At 42.5% G+C, this 20122-nt stretch overlaps 1 long non-coding RNA gene across 1 annotated transcript in view; it reads right to left on the bottom strand.

Annotated features, from left to right (window-relative positions):
* The window catches only part of LOC131895072 (uncharacterized), a 45134-nt gene that overhangs the window by 13731 nt on the left and 11281 nt on the right, over positions 1–20122 (bottom strand). The gene's annotated exons all lie outside the window — the stretch shown is intronic.

The raw sequence follows: 20122 nt of genomic DNA, 5'->3' as shown, positions 1-20122 counted from the left end.
TTCATTTATGAACTCTCCTCTTTTCTGGTATGGATTAAACTCTAGCCCATGGTGACTTGTTCTTGAGCTACAATAGCAAATAGTATGAAATCTAAACAAGGAGCTCCAAGGGCTGCGGAAGTACTCAGTGGCTAAGAGCATTGACTGCTCTTACAGGGGACCCAGGTTCAAGTCCCATCACCCACTTGGAAGATCACAACTATCTGTCACTCCAGTCCCGGGGGGACTGGATGACCTCCTCTGGCCTCCATGCATGCATGTGGTACACGTATATACACACAGACAACTATACACACAAAAAATAAATTTAAGATAAAAGAACAAACATTAGAAGATAAAAGGGAAAATAAAAATAAAAGGTATGATGAAGTCTGCTTCAATTCATTTACTCGGTGTAGGACACTTACATTTGTGAGAATTGGGATATAAATTGTAGAGCTTTGCCTTGCTTGTGGCAAATGCAAAGAAATTACCAGTGTCCACAATAAAAAAAAAAATGATGCTCATAGGGAACACAATTGATGATCTTAATAGCAGAAAAGAATTAATCACCTGTATCCAGGTGAAAACTATCCATGAGAAAATGAACCTCTACTGCAGCCTGAGGGTAAATAGAACTCACTTCACCCGGTAGATTCTTTAATATCCTCAATCTAGACAGAGGGGATGCATGGGGGTATTAAGGGATAATAACATAGGACATTTCTTTTCTGTCTACAAACACAAACTGCTGGTGTAGTCCTCCCTGCAACTCACAGAATATTACTTGTCAAAAAAGACCCGGGACTGAAGACATCTCCTGACTGAGACTGTCAGCCAGGCTGGCCCCGAAGCCACCACTTCTTATTATCAGTCATGTTTTTCCTTCCCTCAGGTTGTCAGAAACAAAGAGGGTCAATTCATGGTCACCTCTGCCAAAATTGTTTTCTCTGCCAGTCGGAGATATGAAAGTCTGAAGCTGGAAGTGTCGGCAGACATGTTTTTGGTTTGTTTTCAAATTCAATTCCCTTAAAGGAGAATACTATTAACTAAGCAAGGGCAGAGAGGAGAAACAGGACTAGAGGAATCATTTAATAGCATCCCAGGATGTTTCACCAGGAAGAAGCCTAAGCTGGCTAACATACCACTGTCTTATATGATATGATAATTGATAGACACGGCACTTAGAGATGGGAACCACGTGAAGACCAGCGTGGCAGCTTATTTGTGCACTAGGCAGGTCATCCTGGGTAGATGTCAATGTCTAGGGGTGTTGGGTGAACTGTGGAGAAGCCAGGCTTTGGATCCAAAGACAAAGCCAGGACACCACGCACTATTTCCACTGAATCAAGGATGTCAGGTTGAAACTGCTGACTTGAGGTATTGGGATGATAGGCAAAACTCTGATTCACGGTACGGTAGCTGGATGCAGAAGGTGATTTCCCTGAGCCCAGCCAAGAGAAACAATGAAAAGGAGGTAAGAATACTCTCACCTTAGGACTGAAGAAATGTGGCCCTGGGAGTAGAGACTATTCCTAACCCTCAGAGCTATTCCTCCCTTCCCAAGGAAGATAAAGGAAAGACAAGAGGTGGAGAGAAAGGCAGAAATACCCCAGAACTTTTCCAGAGAGGTTTTGAAGCTCTCTCACTAATGAAAAATCATAAAAATGAGCCATCGGTTCCAACCAGCAGGACCAACCTCGGGTGTGCATGACTCATGCTCAGAGAGACCCATGTCAGCTTTAGCAATCTTCATTGATATCCTGAAAGTCTTCATCATAACTGTTAGCGGGACTCTGCATTTTCATTATTCACTGAGCCCTGCAGATGGTGTAGCCAGCCTTGCAAGCAAGAATTAAAAGAACAGTAGCGTCAAAAAAAAAAAAATATGACAGCGAGCCGGACTAGAAGTTGTTTGAATATGAGGGAAAGAGACACCAATGTCAGGACATGACAGCGCCGAGGGAATGGTGGTTAATAGGATCTGATGGAAGAAACATCAAAGTGCAGGGTGGGTGGTGGGGATGGAGAGGGTGAAGTGCAGAGGAATGCTCTGCCCATGGCCACAACCAGTCACTTATGGATTAATGGAGAAAAACAGCCAGTGCTTGAGATGGCTTAGGAGAAAGACTATCCCCGAGGGAGAATGGCTGTTGGTGAGTGTGTGTGTGTGTGTGTGTGTGTGTGTGTGTGTGTGTGTGTTATGTGTGTATTCATATCCATCCAAAAAGAGAAAAAGATTTTGAAGCACCGAATGGTTTTATAAGAATGTAAACAATGCAGTTCTGGTTACATAAGCCGCACATGAACCACTCTAGGAGCTGGAGAGATGGCTCCAGGGTCAGGAGCACTGGCTGCTCTTCTAGAAGGCTTGGGTTCTCAGTTCCCAGCATGCACACGGAAGCTCATGAACTTTTATAACTCAGTTTTCAGGGAACCCAGCGCCCTATTCTTACCTCTGTGGGCACCAGGCTTCCATGTAGTGAACAGACATACATGCAGGCAGAACACCCATGCACGTAAAATAAAATAATAAATAAAGGGGTTTTTTTTTCTTTTAAAGAATTGTAGCTCTGGTGGGAGGGTAAGTCTGTGGTCTTCTAAAATGAAACTTTAAACATCTGACCTTAAGGAGTCCAGGAAAAACATTAAAAAGTACCTGGGGGAGCCAGTAAGAGAGAGGGTCAAGTGCCCCCGGATTTTTAAAAACTCGAAAACATCAGATTTTACTGAAGGAAAAAAGTAAATTGAAATGTGTTTTTGAAATGCTCTAGAAAGGTCTATGTGAGACAAGGTTATATTCAAAGTAGACTCCCTCTAAAGAGAAGAGTGGCTGTGGGCTCTGAGAATCAGTGGTGAAGATGACCTGCAGCTGTTCTTTGTATCTCATTGGGGAGGAGAGACAGAAAAGAGATTCATAACAACAAAATCTGCACTTTTTCTCTGCTTCTGCCGCCACACTGAATTCAAGCATGAAGCTCGTGATTACAATTAAAGACAAATGAAGAAGGAACAGTAATCACAGAGCAGGAAACCATTCTCCTGAGAGTTTGCTTCTCTTACTTTTCCCACAGCAACTCAACAAATGGTTGCTGACCATCATGTTCAAACTGGTCAGAAGCGCCGGACGGACCCTGATAAGACGCGCCCAGTGGGGGGAATTAGCCGAGACTGGGCATTTTCTTACCGGCAGCTCAATGGAATTGTTACCACAGAAAGCAAAAAGGACCAAAATAATTCAGTTGGTAGCAGCCTAAATTTCAAGATCCTGAGTCAGGAGAAATGGAAATTAGAGTTTGTGTAATTAATTCTAACTTCTAGAGCAAACTGGAGCCATGTAAAAATCTCCTTCATAACAAGATCTCTACAAGAGTGACATGAAAGGCAAATGTAAAAATGCCAGACCTTAAAATACCAATCAAGGATGCAGGGTCCACTCACCTGCCAAGAGAATGTTCTGTTTCTCACCAGAACAAGTGATACCCAGTAAAGACCCTTGGTTTCTCGGAATCCTTGTGAAGTGGTATAAAGAGGCACAATCGTGTGTGGGTAGACTTAGCCTGGCTGTGTCCTACATTTGCATTGGAAATGGTGAAAAGGCCAGAAATTCTTAACTTACCCATGGTGTACAATTAGGAAGGGTTTGTTCACCCATTCTCCTCTGAAGTAGATCCAACTTCCAAATGTCTGAATGGTAAGAATTGTCAGGCTTCTTCTGTGCAGTGGGGAGTTTACCTTTGCCCTGATTTGTGTGGCATTATATATCACTCAAGGGGACAGTACCACCTGTAGCAGACATGGTTAGACATCCTGCCTGTCATTAACCCAACCAATGTATCTTCATGGCGATGCCTGTAGTCACAGATGTAGGACAGTACAATCATAGCTTGTCTGAGTCTTATTTCCAGATGTTGTGATTAAATACTCTGAGAGAAACAGTTTATGAGATAAAGGGTTCATTTTAGCCCGAGGTTCAAGGTGTGGTCCATCCCCTCAGGGAAATGAAGACAGCAGGCGTCTGAAGCAAGTACCTAACCATAGCACATCCAGAACGGGACACAGGAAGGAATCGATGCATGCTTCTGCTCACTTCCTCTTCTCTATCTGATGTAGCCCAGGATCCCAGCCAGAGAATGGTATTCCACACCAGGCAAGTCAGGATTTCCGGGTAAAGAGAGGAACTTGGGAAGAATCCGAGGCATGTGGATTTCGCCAGCCAGACATGGAGGAGTCCAATGTACAGTATGTAAGAGTGGTAGCGAGCCATGTGGCAGAACACAGATTAAAATAAGCAGGTTAATTTAAGTTATAAGAGCTAATTAGAAACAAGCCTTTTATTCTTTGTTCTCTCTCTCTGTTCTTGATCCAGCTGGGATCTCTTGTTCCCCTAAGCTCTCTTTCCCTCGACCCTCGCCCTTCATTACCCCCACTCACGTCCAGGTTGTTCATGTAGATCTCATCCATTTCTGTGTCATTGGGTGATCCCTGTGTCTTTCTTGGGGTCCTGTTTTCTAGGTAGCCTCCCTGGAGTTGTAAGTAGCAGTCTAGTCATCTTTGTTTTATATCCAGTATCTTCCTGTGAGTGAGTACATACCATGTTTGTCTTTCTGAGTCTGGGTTACCTCACTCAGGATGATTTTTTCTAGATCCATCCATTTGCCTGCAAACCTCATGATGTCATTGTTTTTCTCTGATGAGTAGTATTCCATTGTGTATATGTACCACATTTTATTTATCCATTATTCAGTTGAAGAGCATCTAGGTTGTTTCCAGTTTCTGGCTATTACAAACAATGCTGATATGAACATAGCTGAGCAAGTTCCCTTGTGGTATGATTGAGCATTCCTTGGGTTTATGCCCAAGAGTGGTATAGCTGGATCTTGGGGGAGATTGATTCCCAATTTTCTAAGAAAGCACCATATTGATTTCCAAAGTGGTTGTACAAGCTTGCATTTCCACCAGCAGTGGAGGAGAGTTCCCCTAGCTCCACATCCTCTCCAGCATAAGGTGTCTTCAGTGTTTTTGATCTTAGCCATTCTGACAGGTGTAAGGTGGTATCTCAGAGTCGTTTTAATTTGCATTTCCCTGATGATTAGGGATGTTGAGCAATTCCTTAGATGTCTTTCAGCCATTTGAGCTTCCTCTGTTGAGAATCCTCTGTTTAGTTCAAAAGCCCATTTCTTAATTGGACTGTTGGGCATTTTGATGTCTAATTTCTTGAGTTCTTTATATATTCTGGATATCAGTCCTCTGTCAGATGTGGGGTTGGTGAAGACCACATGAGAATAGGAAGAAGCAAAGTGCTAGAGAGGTCCACAGAAATCCACAAAGATACCCCCACAATAGACTACTAGCAATAGTTGAGAGACAGCCTGAACTGGACCTACTCTGGTGATAGGATGGCCAAACAACCTAATTGTCATGCACGACATTCCCCATCCAATGACTGAGGGAACCAGATGCAGAGATCCACGGCCAGGCCCCAGGTGGAGCTCCATGAGTCCAATTGGTGAGAAAGAGGAGGGTTTGTATGAGCGAGAATTGTTGAGACCAAGGTTGGAAAAAACACAGGGACAAATAGCCAAACGAATGGAAACACATGAACTATGAACCAATAGCTGAGGAACCCCCAACTGGCCCTCTGGATAAGTGAGACTGTTGATTAGCTTGATCTGTTTGGGAGGCATCCAGGCACTGGGACCGGGTCCTGTCCTCAGTGCATGAGCTGGCTGTTTGGAACCTGGGGTTTATACAGGGACACTTGACTCAGCCTGGGAGGAGGGGACTGGACCTGCCTGGACTGAATCTACCAGGCTGAACACAATCCTCAGGGCAGTCTTTGCCCTGGAGGAGATGGGAATGGGGGGTGAGCTGGGGGGAAGATGGGGGCGGGGGGGGGGGGGAAGCAAGGGAATCCGTGGCTGATATGTAAAATTAAATTAAATTATAAAATAAAAAATATAAAAAAACAAAAAACAAACAAACAAAAAAAATTATAAAGATTAGTACCAAAAAAAAAAAAGAAGAAGAAAAAGAAGAAGAAGAAGAAGAAGAAGAAGAAGAAACAAGCCTAAGCTAAGGCCAAGCATTCATAATTAATAAGAAGTCTCCATGTCATTCTTTGGGAACTAGCTGTCTAAAGAAAGTCTGACCACACTGCATCCAGGAAAACAACTGATAGAATAACCTAAGATCCCCTTCAGCTCCGAAGAGCAGCATACTGTCTTCTCCATCTTACCAGACATGCCCCCACCCCGATTTATAAAAGTTTTCTCTTTCCCACCTCCCTTGGACCACACTTCTTTCTGACCATCATTAAAGCAAATCAGAAACTAATAAAAATACATAAAACATATAGAAGTAAAAACATAATATTTCTTCAATATATTAAAAATATTTAGAGTCAATTAAAATATAAAGGAAGAAAAAAGTACAAAACATACAAACCACAATTCAAAAGATCAAAAATTTGAACTTTTAATACTAAATAGATGAGACTTCAAATTAAAGGTAAAAAAAATCACTAAGCTTAAAAGACAACTTCTCCAGCAGTGCTACTGTATGTATTGCCCAATATTAGCAAGTGTTTAACCTTGGACTGAAGTAGTCTGTGAGTGTCTTCTCCCCCAACAGAGAAGTACTGTTTCATTTTCAGTGTCCTTTGGATCTATATGAAAAATAAAAATAAAAAAGCAAACAAGCAAACAAATAAAGCCAAAAGCACCAAGAAAATGAAGTAAGCAAATCAAGGAAATTTCCGGAAGTTGAGTTTGCTAGTTCTCCTGACATATACAAGCTCTGTCTGGCTCATTAGTGTGAATACTCAGTGTCAGCCTAAGGAAGACACAGGATCTTACTTCTGCTTCAACAGAACTACCTTTATGAATATAAATATAAATGTGAGAGCTAGATGGATGATCTTTAGATAGCAGGTAACTTCAAAACAAAAAGGTAAAATAGAAAAGAAGGTACATCTCCATGTAATTTCTGATATCCTAAGCTTTTTTCTTTATTTTTCTGTAAATACTCATGTACTTTTATTTACATGGATGGGCTTGAGTATTAAGCTGTAAGCATCCTTTAAAAGCACAGAAACAAACTGTCACAATCTGTGCTGATACTGCATGTCAAATTTCTTCTTCCCTTCAGTGATATTTCCCAAGTATCCATTTCGTACGCTTAGCATTTGCAGGCGACTGCTTTATACTTCAATGTACTGAATCATTTTGTTCCGTGTCTCTCATCCTATTACCTTGATTTTGTTCTCAGCATTTTCTTTCTGCAGAGATCTGGTTTAATCGTTGCTATTTCTGGCAAGGTCATTCACTCCTGAAAGTTCACGCGAGCATAAGCAAACTGGAGACTTTCATCTCGACTCCTGAACGAACACCCCCTCCCCTTTCTTCAGTTACATCTCCAGGCAGCCTAGGTTGCTTTTTTCTTTTCTCTTTAAAAGCATTTTGTTTTGTTTTGTTTTACTCTTTATCTTACTGCTAGAGAAATCCCGATCGCTCTCTTAAGCCTTCCAGTCAATTCCTCAAAGGCATTTCTTCTTCCTGTCCTCCCCACATGATGCCTTGTGCTCATCTCAACTCACAACCACGACGTGCCATTTATTTTTCCTTTTGTGACTAAATGGCCAGAAATGGCAGATAGAGTTTATAAGATCTTGTGTTTCAAATCTCACCTCATATAAGCTCCTCCTGATTCAGATTTGTTTTCATTTTTTAGAACATTAAATGTCCCTGCTTATATCAGGAGCCAAAATATTTTAGATGATGGTTTTGCTCGTCAAAAATAGTAGAAATCCATTTTCAAAATAAAAACAAAGAGGTATTCCAGTGACCTAATTCTCTGTGCCTATGTCCTCAGCAATATTTTTAAGCTATAAATGGAATCGAACATGTCTCTAAACACCCACCCATGCCAGTCTCAAATCATCCATGTTTAGTACCACTTCATTAGATTTTACAGTCAATACCACCATTACAGACTTGATTAAAGGAACCCCACTGGGTTCTATAATGTTTGTTACAGCCACACAACTCCTGCAGCCTCCAGCGAACATCCATTATGTATGGCCCCACCCAAAGAAGAAGAAAATGCTGACTATTTACCAGATTACTTTTTAGAGGAGATCTGTAGAGTTGTTGATAAAATAAAAAATAAAAAAAAAATCTGAGAAACACCTCTAACAGTATCAACACTGTGGAGCCATTTTGCACCTCGAAGATGAGAACAGCAAAAGCAATGTGTCCTGGCACCAGCAAGCCCAATCCGACATCAGCTGTGCTAATACCACACTAAATAGGGATCACCTGAATGAAAAATTATGAAGTGATTACTCTGCTTCTTCTTTGATATGAAGCATACAAAGATAATGTTCCAACCCCTAAAGGCTTTTGTAGGTTGTAACATCAACTGTACAAAACTTGTCATTTATGATGCATTTGATGAAGCAAAACAGTGTAGATTTAAGAACGAATGAGCTCTAAAAAGTGTTAATATTGCCTTTTGGCTCTTTTCCCATGTAGCAACAGTTTGTGTTTCCACCCAGCGCTGATGAGTTTATGGCACACACACAGCCTGCGCGTCCAGTCTACTTGACCTCTATAGTAATGACCCTTCACAAAATTAGCTAACTCCTCCCCGATCTGTGTTTGCCTACTTACAGAAAAGTTCTGAGCAGAGGAGAGATTGGAAGAAGAAAATTAGTTGAGAAGATCTAAAACGATAGGAACATGAGAAATATGTAGTTAGAAAACTGTTTATTGAAAACATATCCGTGTTTGTGTTCAAATGATTATTCATACATAAATTGTATAGGTGCTATTCCTGGATTACTTGACAGCAAATCTTCATGAGGGATTTGTAATCCCCACCCCCCAACCCCCACCAAGCACACCTAGAACAGACTTAATTTTGGTTTGAGGTCTTCCTGTCTTTGTGTAGGCCATCCTCTTCATTTCTGACCAAAGTCTCCACTTCTAGACTCAAAAGACTCTTATTTTGTCCATTGTTGTTTCCTACAAATCTCTTTTCTAAAAATTATGCCAAAATGTTTACCCTAAGTGGAGATCATTTTGTTTCCATTAGAAGAAGGAGATACATCTTTGTCTTCTTTCTGTAGAAGAGGCCAAATCAACCTGACATGGGATTTGGCAAACACTGTCTCTCTGGGTTGTTTGTTTGTTTTAATAAAAATGTAGTGGTGGTGTAATCTGTGACCATAACAATGACCATGGCAGTGAGCACGCTAGGCTTTACCTCTTGACTCAGGCCAGGAGAGAAAAACAGTAAGTCTTTCCTGTTTAACATAAAAGATCACATTAACTTGCAGAACTGGCTTTCCACAGCTTAGATTCTTTTCCTGTTGCTGCGACTTTAAAAACTGAAAAAAATAAAATAACTTCAGGGAAAATGCTTTATTTATTTTGGCTCACCAGTCAAGGTCACAGCCCATCATGACCTGAAAGTCACAGGAGGAGCTTGAGACAGCTGATCACATCACAGCCACAATCGGGAACAGAGAGCAGGGAACGCATGCTTGGTGTTTAGTTCTCTTTCTCTATTTACACACGCCAGGATCCTAGTCATGGAATGGTCTTCCCCACATTTAAGGTAGTTCTCCACATATCAATTAACACAATTAAGATAATAAGCCTGTCCAGATTCGTACCCCAGATAAGTCCAGACTTTGTCAAGCTGACAATTAACACTAACCATCACACCTTTAACCTTAGCAACTTGTCACTCAGACACATAATTTTTAAGCCATAATCTCCCCCTCTTTGTCCCATAGGCTCATGACCATGCTATACTAGAAAATGCATTCAAAACAACTCTAAAAGTCTTTATCATCTTAAACAGTTCCAGTACTTTAGAAACCCAAAGTATATAGGTTACATATTCCTGGGATATAATAGCACTAACTAAACATTCCTATTTAAAATGAAGAATTGAAACATAGGAAGAAATGACCAGAAAAAAAATACTCCAGCAGGAAAAACACCAGATCCCTCTGTTCCATGTCTGGCATCTGTAATCAACGAAATCAATGAGACTCCACAAGGCTTGGAAAGCTCTTGTGCCCTCAGCACACCACTTCTATTGGAAGCTGGCTTCACTCCACATCCGTAACCCTCTTTGGCAGATGTCCCTAATATCCTGGGGCCTCTACTGAAACTGAGACTTTGCCATCATTACTTCACAAATGTGGCCTCAAGGGGCTTCTTTGCACAGATTCTAACCCTGCTGTGCATTGCCTGACTCAGCTGCTCTCCATCGTGAATGTTTCCTGTGCACAAAACCAGTATCACATGTGTGCTAAACCAGCATCACATGGATGATGTAGCAACTTCCACTGCCAGACTGCAATGTAGTCCGACCCCCTTTGGCTATCACTCCTCAAATTCTGTGTGCTGACCCCGGGGAAACCGCTTCTGTGGGAAGTTATTTCTAGGAGCAGAGAACTCCTTCAGGCTAAAATATCTGCCTTGAAATGAACTTGAGTCTACAGAAGATGGAGTTTCTAAGGGATAGGACTTTGCCCCAGGGTGCTTTCTCTATTGTCCTTGTGCAGCGTGGGAGATTTCCATGATGCTAGTATCTTTAACAATGACAGCTGCTTTCCCAATGACGGACTGGAAGCTCCCTGTGTTGAAACATCATCTGCCCCCAAAACTAGTCCATTATGTTTAAGTTCAGTTTCATTCAGTGTCTCAGGACATTGGCAGAATGAAAGATTCTGGGCCAAAATAATGACACAAAATGTCTCCCACCCATACATTTCAGATAGAGCCCTTGTTCTGCTCATAAATGTCATGAGTCCTAGCAGGTAGAGAAGAGAGCCCTAAACCAGTGACGCATGACCTGCAAAGTAGAACTAAGTCAAAATATAGTCCCCGGTGGTTATCAGAAGACTGGTGGGACTCACTGTGTCAGTCTCCACTGACACATGACTGAGTCAGCATTTGCTGCAGTCTGCAGACTAGGAACAGTGCTTAAAACAAACGAGACAAGTGATTCATGGGGAAAATCCATCCTGGATGTTAATTGCAGGCAAGGAAATGGAATAGGGAATAGACAAGAGCTTCTAGGATTTAAGGACAAAATCTCTCAGAAGCCAGACATCTATATTCAAGGAAGTATTCGTAGATAAAATGAAAAGGCTATTTCTATTTCTTCTTTACGACACGCAGCCAAAGGTTTGCTTTCTGTTGGCTATGATAAACCATTGACCAAAACCAACATGGAGGAGAGGGTTTATTTAAGCTTAAGTGACAGTTCATCACTGAGGGAATTCAAGGCAGGGACCTCAATGCAGTAACCTAGAGGTAGGAACTGAAGCAGAGACTATGGAGGAATGCTGCTTACTGGTTCTCTTCAGTATCATAGTCAGACATTCATCTACATTTATGATATAAAGATGCTATTACTCACAGTAGGTGGGGCCCTGGTAGATCTATTAAAAATCATGAAAATGTCCTACAGACACGCCCACAAGCCAACCTGATGACCACAATCCCTCAACTTGGGTTTCTTCTTCTCAGGTGTGTCAAATTGGCAACCAAGACTAGCCAACACATAACTCTAGAAGACACAAATACATCACTGCTGAACTATAATCTTTCCTTTCTTATTTGTCCCCAAGATCTCACATTAATATCACAATATAAAACACAATACAACTTTGAAAGTCCCTCAGTATTTAAAAATTCTATCACTTAAAAGTTCGATGTTTGTTTAAAGTAACCAAAAATCTCTTAACTATGGATTCCACTTTTTAGAAAAAAAAGTTAGTATTTCTTGCTCCAAAAGGGAAGATTAGGCATAAAAACAATCATACTTAAGCAAAACCAAAGTCCAACAATGTAACTTCAAATCTAATAGCTTGACTTTTGCCATCTGGAGCTCACTCATAATCTTTTGGGCTCCAAAGGACTTGGATAGCCCATCTACCTGCGCTGCCATCCATAACACACACATCTTGTCTCGTAGACTCAGGTCAGCTCCACTCCACACATGTCATTGTCCCTGGTGGCCATTCCACAGTTCTGCATATCCTGGGATCTCCAATACAACCAAAGCGGCGCCTTGACCAATGGCCTCTCCTGGACTCTCACAGTGACAAGCCTCGGCTGCTGTCCATAATCCCCTCACTCCTTCAAAACCAGTGTCATCTGAGAAACTGTTACACGTTGTTTTCCAAGTTCTGCTGCCAGTTTTATGTGCACCCCTTTGGCCCCCTCTGGACCTCAGCGTCCGTGTTCTGACCCTGAGGAAATATGCTTCAGAATTTTTCGCCTCAATAACGCTGATCTCTTAGTAATCACAGTTTATTTTTTCAGCCCCATCTGACCAAAACCACCAGATTCTTAATTCATAATGTCACATGAATGGCTCTTATAGAGCTGTTAAGGGTCATTCAAACTTCCCTTCTAAAACTTTACAAGTGAGGACTCCACTGTCTGAATTTCTCTCAACAGTATTTTCTAAGTTCCCACACAACCGCCCATTAAGCTCTAGCTACCCAGCGTTTTTTCCAGCCCAAAGTTCCAAATCCTTCACTTCCTCCCAGGAAATAGCCCAAGACACGCAAGCCACATGGTCAGGTCCATCACAGCGACACCCACCATGTATGAGGATCAATTTCTGTTCTAGTTTGCTTTCTGATAAAACACTAAACCAAAGCCAACTTGGGGCCGGGTGAGGGGGAGAGTTGATTTCAGATTACGGTTTATAGTCCATTATGGAAGGGAGCCAGGACAGGAACTCAGGGACCTAGAGAAAACCAGAGGTCATGAAGGAACACTGCTTACTGTCTTGCTTCAAGCTCACATTCAGCTAACTTTCTTATACCGCTCAGGCTCACTTGGCCTACCGATGATATCATCCACAACTCCTACATCAATTAACAATCAAGAAAATGCCCCCCTCCACTGTAGACATGTCCACAGGCCCATTTGATGGAGGCAATTTCTCAACTGAAGTTCATTCTTCCCAGGTGCATCAGGTTGACAACCGTGATTAGCCATAACAATCAGTATCTACACTCACTTTTGTGTGGTGGTATTGTGTTCTCCAAAATATTGTGCATCCTAATAAACTTATCTGGGGTCAGAGACAGAACAGCCACTAGGCAGACATAGAGGATAGGCAGTGGTAGCACACGCCTTTAATCCTAGCATTCCAGAGGTAGAAATCCCTCTGGATCTCTGTGAGTTCAAGGCCACATTGGAAACAGCCAGGCATGATGACACACGCCTTTAATTCCAAGAAGTGAGCCTTTAATCCCAGGGAGTGGTGGCAAAACCAGAAAGATATAATACATGAAGACCAGAAACTAGAAGCTTTTAGCTGGTTAAGCTTTCAGGCTTTGGAGCAGCAGTTCAGCTGAGATTCACTCTGGATGAGGACTCAGAGGCTTCCAGTCTGAGGAAACAGGACCAGCTGAGGAACTGGCAAGGTGAAGTAGCTGTGGCCTGTTCTGTCTCTCTGATCGTCCAGCGTTGACCCCAGTACCTGGCTCCAGGTTTGTTTTTTATTAATAAGAACTTTTAAGATTCATGCTATACTTTGGGATCCGTTGCAAAGAGAACTTTCAAACACCTTCTATTCCAGTCCCTCAGACAAGCATATGGTGCCTCCCATGTGATGTTTCTCCCCAAGAGTTTCCTTACACATTAAGTACAGAGTTATGTTCAGGCAATGTGATAGGAAAGTCTCTTCCAGAAGCAACATCTGCTTATTCTGCATTTTCCCTGGCTTCAAAGGTATTGTCTCACTGCAGCTTCCCTGCGAGGAGCTCTTCAGAAACGCACCTTCTAGAATGAATGTTTGATAGGCCACCATCAGTATCTCAATCCCTGTCACCTTGTCAGGAGCACTGGTCAACAGGGAGTTTTGAAGTGGTATGTGCAGACATACTCTAAGAGTCACTGTGTTGCGGTGACCATAGTCATGTCTCAAGTCAAACTTCCCAGAGTCTGAAATAGGGGAGCCAGAAGTGACTATCACCTTTGAGACCCACCACACACACATACACATACACATACACACAGACAGACACCCCACCCCCACCCACCCCCACCCCCCCTGCGCAACTCATTTCTGCCAGCTATGCCCCAGTCTCGAAGGTTCCACAACCACTCAAAACAACATCATCAACTGGGAACAAATTCTTCAAACGCACAAGCCTGTGGGGACACTTTAAAATAAAAACAGTAATGTAGATAGTAATTTCGAAGGTATTCGATGGCAGAATCAGCAGAAGTATGAAAGTGGGCTCTGCTCAGCACAGAGTATTTCCAACAGGAAATTTCAAACAGTATTTCCTGCCCAATGATGAGACTGGCTTCCTCTGGATCTGCTCAGGAGGAAGCAAGACGTAGGCATGCATTGTTGAAAAGGCATGTCTGTGTCAGGCAGGGCCTCAACCTACTTAGCTTCTAGTCTTCCAGCATAGAACGCCACCTCTCTCTCTCTCTCTCTCTCTCTCTCTCTCTCTCTCTCTCTCTCTCTCTCTCTCTCTCTCTCTCTCCCCCCCCACTCCCTCCCTTTCTTTCTTTTCCCCTTCCATTTCTCTCTTCATCAAATCTGTACTTCCAGGAAAGGTGCAAAGCTACATAGAGAAACCCTGTCTCGAAAAAAACAAAAACAAAAAACAACAAATCTGTACTAATATACATGCAAGCATTCGTATTACATTCAAATAATGCAAGTTTTCCCTTGCCCTGATTGAGATACAGTTGAGTGGGAAATAAAAAACTTTCCCTTACATATATAATAACACTTACAGAACTGTATTAGAATTTGCCCATTCATTTTTTATCTCTCAAATCAGCTACAACCTTCTTTAAAGCAAGACCATCTATTTACCTCAGTCTCCCCTACGTTTGTTAGGTTGCCAAGTACACAGAGATTCTTAACAAATTAATGAACCAATCTCTTGGTAATAAATGTTTCAAGCTATGGCCTTGGTAATGCATTCAGTACAACACAAGATAACAGCAGTCCAGCGCAACAATATTGACAGAAACCTTCACATCCTATCTCTACAACCTAGTTTTCATTTTTCTCTCAATTATGATTTAAAGGATAACACTTTCCCACATTGGAGTCTCAAGTTTCTGATCCAGACCTTGCCTGGCCATCACTTATTATTCTTGTTGGTAGTTTTCTAAGTGGCCTCTTTCCTTTGATAATGCTTACAATCTGTCAGGCGCAGTGAAATTACTAGACCAGCTAAGTGTGTGTATCTCAGAGTGCCTATGTGCTGGGTGTGCATAAAAGCTTCAAGCACCTTTCCCTGTGGCCTGGATAAGTTCTCTGAGGGATGCTCGGCTCTCTTCATTTGGTGATGCTATCTGATATTTGAATGACTAGGTCATTTACACTTTCTTATCTGGCTTGTTTGTTTGCATATTCTGCAAGCTTAGCTAGGAGCAAACTCCATGTCGAGTCCCTTTAATAATTTAGGACGTTCAGTTTGCTTCTCGCTTACTGTCTGTGTGGGAGTTTCAGGGGTTTTTTCCTCATAATCACATGATACAGTTTATATAGATAATAAATAACCTCAAGCCTCATTCACATCTCTACAATAGCCTATCTTATTAGGATCCTCATTATCCATAAACAAGAGAAATTATAACAGTGAGTTTTCTACACACACTGTTTCTCCTCTCTTGCGAGTAGGTTATAGAGTTTCCCCATACTACATTTAAAAACTGACTCTTTATCTTGGAAGCTTTAAAGAATCCTTATTACATTTATTGATAGATTGACTTGTTCTTTTGCGTGTGTGTGTGTGTGTGTGTGTGTGTGTGTGTGCGTGCATGCATGCGCACGCTTGTGGGTGCAGGTGTCACTGTGTGTTTTTGGAGGCAAGATTTTTTGGGTCAGTTTTTTCCTTTCACCCTCCAAGTCTTAGGGATTAAACTCAGGCCTCTAGGCTTGGCTGCAAGCCCTTGGTCAGCTGAACCATTTCTCAGGCCCATTCTTCTTGGAAACTTCATTAGCCGCTTACGCATCTACGTGTTATTGATAGCATTAGGTTTTTCTTTAGGTGCTAACCATGGCACCCAGTAAAGGAATGATGAATTGCAGCAACTATAAATTGGATGCCCCTAGAACACTAAGCGATTTCCACAGCATCACTTGTGTCCCCTCTCTGTGCATCAGCCATAACCTCCCAAGTATATAAACAAGGTGTGCAGAAGGTGGCAGGTGGAGCCAACTAAAGAAAAGCAGGGACTCTCGTAAGAATATGTCACAGCAAGGCCACTCATTTGGATAGGACACAGACCATGAAATGATGAAGCGATAAAGTCTCTAAATCACCCTTGCTAGAGAGAAGGCCAGTTGAACGCCATGACGCAGCCCATTATCAAACCAGATGAAGAGACACTTGGTGAGACATAAAGCCCTCCTGTATTCTTAGTGCTCAAAAGGCAATGGCAGGGGATCTGCAGAGCAATCTGTCTAAGTAGCCTAGCCTAATCTATTTGCTCTGGGTTCAGCGAAAGGCCTTGTCTCAGTAAATAAACCAGAGTATGATTGAGACAGATACCAGATGCCAGCTTCCAGCCTCCACAGGCACACAGACACACGTGTGCCTTCACCCGCACACATGTGCGTCCACACACATGTTAACCCACGGGCATCTACACACGTGCAAAGCATATTTGAATCCTCCTTGAATCTCTTTACATTTCCAACTTGTGCTGTCTCTTGTAAGAAGACTTCTTGAAAGTCTGACCTTTTAATGAAAACCACAGATTGGCTGGATTCTCAGGTAGGCAGTGTGTCTGTTCTGCTTTATGGCCACATATACTCTTAACCCCAAACAGCTAGTCCTCAGCTGTTTGTCTTATTATTATCAGTCTTCAGAACTCAGAAGCTTCCTCTTTCATATACATGTTTAAACATGTGGACCAAAGTGTCTCAGAGTCTTTGTTCAGGTCTATTACTACGTCCCATAGTGACAGGGTGCTATGAACTCAGCCATGGGAGGTCACATCTTTGTATAGTTAGATGCAGAATTTCCTTCTAAGCAGTTGCTATCTTCTTGTATAATAATAGAAAGAACAATACTTAAAACTGTGGAGTACACAGCATATTTTCTAGCACTATTTAGGGGAGAGATGTGTGTGTGTGTGTGTGTGTGTGTGTGTGTATGTGTGTGTGTGTATGTGTGTGTGTGTGTGTGTGTGTGTGCGCGCGCACACGTGCGCGGGAACTGAACTGAAGGCCTTGCACATGTTAGGCAAATACTCCAGTGCCGAGCATCCCTAGACCCCCAAATGTTGTTTTCTATTAGGTTGTGACTGTAAGCTGCAAATGTGTTTGTAGCCAAAGAAAAATAACTAAGACAACAGCTCTGCTTTGCATGGCAGCCTGGAGAAGTTTCCTCTTTCCTGATTTTGCCTTAAAGGAGAAGACAGAATTGAGTGGACAGTCCGAAGCCCTTGGTCAGGACTCTGTCACTGATGCCGGTAATCTTGACGAGCCCACTCTTCAGGTTCTTCCTCTCAGGATAGTCCCACTCAGTTTCAAATTCTACATTTAAACTTGTGATGATCACCAGAATTTGAAGATAAGAATAAGAATGAGAAGGCATGCTATTTCCTTTGGAATTTGTATGCTATTTTGTGCCGCGGGCTTGTGAATGCTGTTGACATGAGGTGAAATGAATGAATATTAGTGTTACCACATAAAGTCTTCTTATTTCCTAGGAACTGAAAGGTGAGGAAGTATGGGAGGGGTGATCAAAACATCTTCTAACCTGTCACTTCGAATGGCTGTGAATTTATTTTTAAAATAAAAAGAAGAAAGAGTTGGGACTATGCATTCTGAAATGATGAGCTGGGCCAATTCTTGGCTTAGAATGTTTGGGTTTTCAAGACAAACATTTTTAATAAATAAGATCTTCTTAAGGGCAATGACATTGTAATGCTAAGTAACCGATTTGGAATGTTACCGTGGATGAAGTTCTGCAGTCTGTCTGTATGCAAATGAAGAGTCATTTCCTAAGTCAGTTCATTCTCCGTGTTATTATTCATGACAGGTGCACACTATGATGTGCAGTGGAATGAGCAGGCCCAGCATCAGCCTCCCAGGGTGTCAATGCCAGTCTCTCCTGAGTTCCCCTCGCATCCTGCTGACATATCTCAATCTCCCTTCCATTCTCCCTTAGGGTTACAAAATCAATTTGTTGCTGATATCCTTGAAAAATCTCTCGCTCCACTTCTTAACTTTTGGAATTACAATTGTATCATTTTCCTGACCAAGAATCCTTGTCTCTATAAGACCCTTCTCTTTTGTGACTCTCATAGCTCCTGAACATCGCTTCCTTGGGCGTTCCCTGGAAATCGTACAATCACAAACGATCTCCAAAGTCTCCCTGTTCTAATTACATGACACACGTTAAGTAATGTGATAAGTGTTATTAAAAGCTGCTCATGGGTCTCAGTGGATCAGGTGCTACCGTGCAAGTGTGAGGACCGAGTCCAAACACCCCAGGTCCCACATAAATGTAGACAAGCATGCAGCCCTCCTGCAACCCCAGCACTCAGGAGGCAGAGACTGGGGATCCCTGGAGTAAGCTGGCTGACTAGAAGAACCAAACAGGCAAGTCCTGTGGCCAGATGAAAGGTCCTGCTTCAACGGGCATGAAAGTGGGGAGCAATGGGGGATGACACCCATCCTCAACCTCTGGCCCAAGCCCACAGTGCACAAATGTGTACCCCCACACATGTGTACCCACATATGATGACATACACATAGACACACATCACATACAGGCACAAAATTTTATACACACACACACACACACACACACACATATACATACATATCTTTACTTGTATCTATGTTTGTTGTTGACACGTTTGACAAGCATAAAAATCCTTAGCCTGAAAACAGAAGAATTAAGCAATGCACTGACTTAAAGTCTATAAAAAAAATCAGCTACACACACCCTGCGTACACTAATTATTACCCTCCCAACAGTCAAAAATAAAAAATGAGCGCTTTGGTTTTATGACAGAACAGGAAGGAATGAAAAGAGGTGTTATTCAGACTTAGAAATAAAACCTAAACACAGGATGACAAATTTTCCACCGCTTACACAGAATTTAAATCCTAGATTTTATTTCCAAGTTGCCGTGTGTCTGGCTTATACCTGGTCTCCCCACCAAGGAAACACAATGCCATCACATTTAGCATTTTGTCAAACTTAGAGCGTCTAAGTCAACTTTGTCCCGATAGGAACTTGGCAAATATTGACAACTAGGAAACAAGAACTCTGTCTTACACAAGAGCAGGGGAAGTAAGACTCTCCTTCGGGGCAGGCTGTAGTAACCATCGGTTTGACCCGCTCTCTTCCCTGTGTCCCGTAACAGCTGTTCAGCCAGTGAGTGCAGAAGTTATCAGTTTGCTAAAGTCCTGAATGTCTGTAGTTCTTCACAGGGACTCTTTCTTAGGAAAACCCGCATACAAATGTTTCTGAGACCCGTGTTTTAAGAAGTGTTCGCCAGGTGTGGCGGCACATGCTTCTACTGCGGGCTCTAAGAAGGCTGGGGCTGGGAAATCTCAAGTGGAATAATGCCGTCCTGACCCACACAGGAAGTTTCAGGCCCACCTGAACTACCTAGGTAGTGCCTCAACAAGGAAAAAGGAAATGTTCTCCATAAAAAGAAATCACCTAGGTGGTTTTACCCACTGTAAAATATCTCTCTTTGAAGTTCCACTCAGAACTTTAGAAGTTCCACTCAGAAAAGTCATTTGTCTCTGCAGCGGCAGCGTCGTATGAGGAGGTGGCCAGGAGGGGTGGGGACAGCACACACAATGGGTCACAGGGATCACTAAAGGCAAAGCCAGAGCCAAGAAATAGGTCATGGATGAGGGTGCCTGATAAAACAAGAATCCAGTCGCCAACTGGAGAAGGTGGAGGGAGTCCTCCCAAGGATGGGCCAGGGAGTAAGAACAGGTTAAAATGAAGGGAGATTAGCCTGGTGGTGGTGGTGCATGCCTTTAATCCCAGCATGCGGGAGGCAGAGGCAGGCGGATGTCTGTGAGTTCAAGTCCAGCCTAGGCTACAGAGTGAGTTCCAGAAAAGGCTCCAAAGCTACACAGAGAAACC

This window comes from Peromyscus eremicus, chromosome 18, assembly GCF_949786415.1.
Source record: "Peromyscus eremicus chromosome 18, PerEre_H2_v1, whole genome shotgun sequence".
Classification (NCBI taxonomy): domain Eukaryota; kingdom Metazoa; phylum Chordata; class Mammalia; order Rodentia; family Cricetidae; genus Peromyscus; species Peromyscus eremicus.
The sequence above is the reverse complement of the archived record's forward strand: the minus strand, read 5'-3'. Positions and strand labels throughout refer to the sequence as shown.